The following is a 5,000-nucleotide window of genomic DNA, read 5'->3' as shown; positions in this document are numbered from 1 at the left end:
CATCGTCCCTCATCCTCCTCCTTCCTCCTCGAACTACATACGCATCGTCCCTATCCTCCTCCTTCCTCCTCGAACTACATACGCATCGTCCCTCATCCTCCTCCTTCCTCCTCGAACTACATACGCATCGTCCCTCATCCTCCTCCTTCCTCCTCGAACTACATACGCATCGTCCCTCATCCTCCTCCTTCCTCCTCGAACTACATACGCATCGTCCCTCATCCTCCTCCTTCCTCCTCGAACTACATACGCATCGTCCCTCATCCTCCTCCTTCCTCCTCGAACTACATACGCATCGTCCCTCATCCTCCTCCTTCCTCCTCGAACTACATACGCATCGTCCTCATCCTCCTCCTTCCTCCTCGAACTACATACGCATCGTCCCTCATCCTCCTCCTTCCTCCTCGAACTACATACGCATCGTCCCTCATCCTCCTCCTTCCTCCTCGAACTACATACGCATCGTCCCCTATCCTCCTCCTTCCTCCTCGAACTACATACGCATCGTCCCTCATCCTCCTCCTTCCTCCTCGAACTACATACGCATCGTCCTCATCCTCCTCCTTCCTCCTCGAACTACATACGCATCGTCCCTCATCCTCCTCCTTCCTCCTCGAACTACATACGCATCGTCCCTCATCCTCCTCCTTCCTCCTCGAACTACATACGCAGCGTCCCCCATCCGCTTTACCTTCATCCTCATCCCACTACTAATAGGTAGCTCACGACTCCCTCCAGGCTCAGCTCACCAAGTCCATATTCCGCCGTGACATTCCTTAGGCCTTCTTGCGTGATTTAATTTGGTTTATATAAAATTCACTTGTACATGAAATACCGATGATATCATTCATAATTTCACTCACTTTTCACTGTTTCTTCACCTTGAGGCCTCCAAACACTGCTGGGACACACTGGAGTAAGGATCAGAGTGGTGGTTGTAGACACACGGAATGTTAGGCAGGACCAGTGGCATGAATTATGGGATAGGAAACTACAACATTTATTCTGTATATATCGTGGACCGTCGTGGTACAGTGCAACCATGTATGCTTTGAGGTCCGAGGGGTTCCGAGTGTAGGTTGGGCTTCCTCACTCAATGGTTTCCTAGCGGGTGGGGTTTGAGATAGGAGATGCCACAAAAAATAACCCCTTTAGCCCCAGAAATTCCCGCCAAAATCCCACATGGTAGAAATGATAATAAATAAATAAACTATGTGTATTTATTCTTATTGTTAATCGTCACTAGTGTATTAAATCTATTCACTCTTAAAGTACGTTAGCTTATTAAATTAAAATGACTTGCTTAATTTGAAAGAAAAGTGAATATAAAAACGTATTGATAAGATGAATAATAATGAGATGAATAAGATGAATAATAATGAAATGAATGATGAATAAGATGAATAATAATGAAATAAATGATGAATAAGATGAATAATAATGAAATAAATGAATAATAATGAAATAAATGATGAATAAGATTAATAATAATGAAATAAATGATGAATAATGAAATAAATGATGAATAAGATGAATAATAATGAAATAAATGAATAATAATGAAATAAATGATGAATAAGATGAATAATAATGAAATAAATGATGAATAATGAAATAAATGATGAATAAGATGAATAATAATGAAATAAATGATGAATAATGAAATAAATGATGAATAAGATGAATAATAATGAAATAAATGATGAATAAGATGAATAATAATGAAATAAATGATGAATAATGAAATAAATGATGAATAAGATAAATAATAATGAAATAAATGTTGAATAAGATGAATAATAATGAAATAAATGATGAACAAGATGAATAATAATGAAATAAATGAATAATAATGAAATAAATGAATAATAAGATGAATACTAATGATAAACCCTCAGAACAAGAACATTACCCCCGGCACCTACACACCACACCACCACGCTACTTGTACGCTCCACCACACACTCAAATGTTGGAGATTTGATTTTTTTTTTCTCTATCATTTTTTTTGTACCATTTCTACCATTTTTTTTATTTCTACCATTTTTATTTTTTATTTCTACCATTTTTTTGTACCATTTCTACCATTCTTTTCTACCATTTCTACCATTTCTACCATTTTTTTTATTTCTACCATTTTTATTTCTACCATTTTTTTCTACCATTTTTTTATTTCTACCATTTATTTCTACCATTTTTATTTTTTATTTCTACCATTTATTTCTACCATTTTTATTTTTTATTTCTACCATTTTTTTATTTCTACCATTTTTATTTTTTATTTCTACCATTTTTTTTATTTCTACCATTTCTACCTTTTTTTATTTCTACCATTTTTATTTTTTTTATTTCTACCATTTATTTCTACCATTTTTTTATTTCTACCATTTTTTCTACCATTTCTACCATTTTTTCTACCATTTCTACCATTTATTTCTACCATTTCTACCATTTATTTCTACCATCTTTATTTTTTATTTCTACCATTTCTACCATCTTTTATTTCTACCATTTTTTTTTATTTCTACCATTCTTATTTTCTATTTCTACCATTTTTTATTTCTACCATTTATTTCTACCATTTTTATCATTTTTTTTATTTCTACCATTTTTATTTTTTATTTCTACCATTTTTATTTTCTATATCTACCATTTATTTCTACCATTTTTATTTCTACCATTTCTACCATTTTTTTTATTTCTACCATTTTTCTTTATTTCTACCATTTCTACCATTTATTTCTACCATTTTTATTTTTTATTTTTATCTTTTATTTCTACCATTTTTTAATTTCTCCCCTGTGTGCTTTTCACGAGAATTTCTGTGCTAAAGAGGATACTTTTAGTGGCACCTATCTCAAACCCCACCCGCTAGGAAACCATTGCCGTGAGTGAGGAAGCCCAACCTACACTCGGACCGTGGACAGGATTCGAACCCGTGCGCTTGGAGACCCCTCGGACCCCAAAGCAGGCCTGGTTCCACTGTACACCATCGGTTAGGACATCAAGAAACCATTGGCAGCATCACAACCATTAGGAGCCTGGGAAGGAAGGCAAGGCAGATCACTATGAAGGGAGGGAACAAACTAGAGATAGAACATATGAACGCCCAGTCTTTTGGCTAATACAGACGAGATAGATCTTTTAATGGAGAACAATACTGATGTCCTTTGTGTCAGCCAAACATGGTTGTCCCCTAATATAAACGACGTATGTGTTTCCGTACCCGATTTAAGAGTTTTTAGATGTGACAAAGGTAGGGGTTGAGGTGTGTTTATGTCAGAGATGATCTTAAAGTGACCCCGGTGAATGTGAACAGTGATAGACCAAGAGGTGTGGAGTGGAGGAGGGTCGCGGTACAGTGCCGTATGCTCCTAACTGTTATTGTAAGATTGTACTGCCATCCAGTCTCTCACCCAGCCTTCTGACTATATTGGCAGTGTTTTAGAGTGTATATCGTTACGTGACTAACCAATTTATGTCCTTGGTGATTTTAATGATATTTTTTTTTACATGTAAGTAGTAAAGTTAAACAAATACTTTTAAATACTAAATTGATGTTTTTTTTCATTTTTATTTCTACCCTGTGGGCTTTTGACGGGAATGTATTGGCTAAAGGGGATACTGTTTAGGGTATCTCCTATCTCAAAGCCCACCCGCTGGGAAACCATTGCCCCGAATGAGGAAGCCCAACCTACACTCGGACCGTGGACAGGATTCGAACCCATGTGCTTGGAGACCCCTCTGACCCCAAAGCACGCCTGGTTCCACTGACAGATAAGCCCACGAGAATTGGTCCTATTTCAGCTACTCTCCTTGACATAGCGGTTACAAATAGCCCTGAGGCAGGAATGCACTCTGATACGACCCCTTGTGTTGGTGATCATGAACTTATAAGACTTACAGAAACCTAGGCGTCAACTTGCTGTGAAAACTTTCCGTCAGTTAAGGAATTATTCACCTGAAATATTTTGCAGTCTACTGAAAAGTGAAGTAGACAATCTCAATAAAATTTTCACAACAGACAACGTCGATAAACAAATCAATATATTTAATGAGCACTTAATGAAATGCTTAGATGCCTGTGCGCCTGTCGTGACGAAGGAATTAAAGAGGCCTTTCGCTCCGTGGATTACTGATGACCTTAAAGCAATGATGCAGGAAAGAAATGCAGTTCAGCAACACCTAAAGCATGATAGATGCAACACAGACTTACAAGACAGATATAAGACTCTAAAAAAGCAGGTCAACAAGATCCTTCGTGACGTAAAACCACAGTACAACAATAGTACACTTGAGAACAAAGGCAATGTCGCTGCTATCTGGACCATAGTAAAGGAACTCATTCCTGATAAAAAGAAGCATTTAAATACAATAATGAACGATAATGGTGTTTTACAAAAAGTGGAAGAATACAAGTTTTATGCAAACGTAAGGAAAAACACTTTGGGAAAATGTCAACAAACAATATATAAGCAGCAGTGCCATAAGACCGAAAGTAAATAAGGTGAACGCCACTAACACCAATGGTATGTTCCGACCCTCGCCTACAGATAGAGACACCATTATTCTTACTATACAACACATGACAAACACTCACTCATACGGTTCTGATGGAATCCTGTGCGTTTTATGAGATTCCCTCCCAATCATGATTACATATATAACGTGCATCTTTAATACCTCAACAGTAACGGGCGTAACACCAGCTGCTTGGAAAAACTCAATTGTTGTACCAGTTTTAAACCTTGTGATGCTGATGTACCCAGTAATTACAGACCGATGTCACTGTTGCCAATACTGTCTAAGATTTGAGAAAAACTCCTTACTTCACAGCTCACTGCAGATCTTGAACTCACTAAGCTCCTCAGTAATACACAACACAGCTTTATCAACAGAAAGGGCTCTCTTACCTCTGACCAGTAAACTTGATGAACACATGGATAAAAGCTTGCCTTTAATAACACTCTGTGACTTGTCCAAGGCTTTCGACAGCGTTA

This window comes from Portunus trituberculatus, chromosome 2, assembly GCF_017591435.1.
Source record: "Portunus trituberculatus isolate SZX2019 chromosome 2, ASM1759143v1, whole genome shotgun sequence".
In the NCBI taxonomy this organism is placed as follows: domain Eukaryota; kingdom Metazoa; phylum Arthropoda; class Malacostraca; order Decapoda; family Portunidae; genus Portunus; species Portunus trituberculatus.
The sequence above is the reverse complement of the archived record's forward strand: the minus strand, read 5'-3'. Positions refer to the sequence as shown.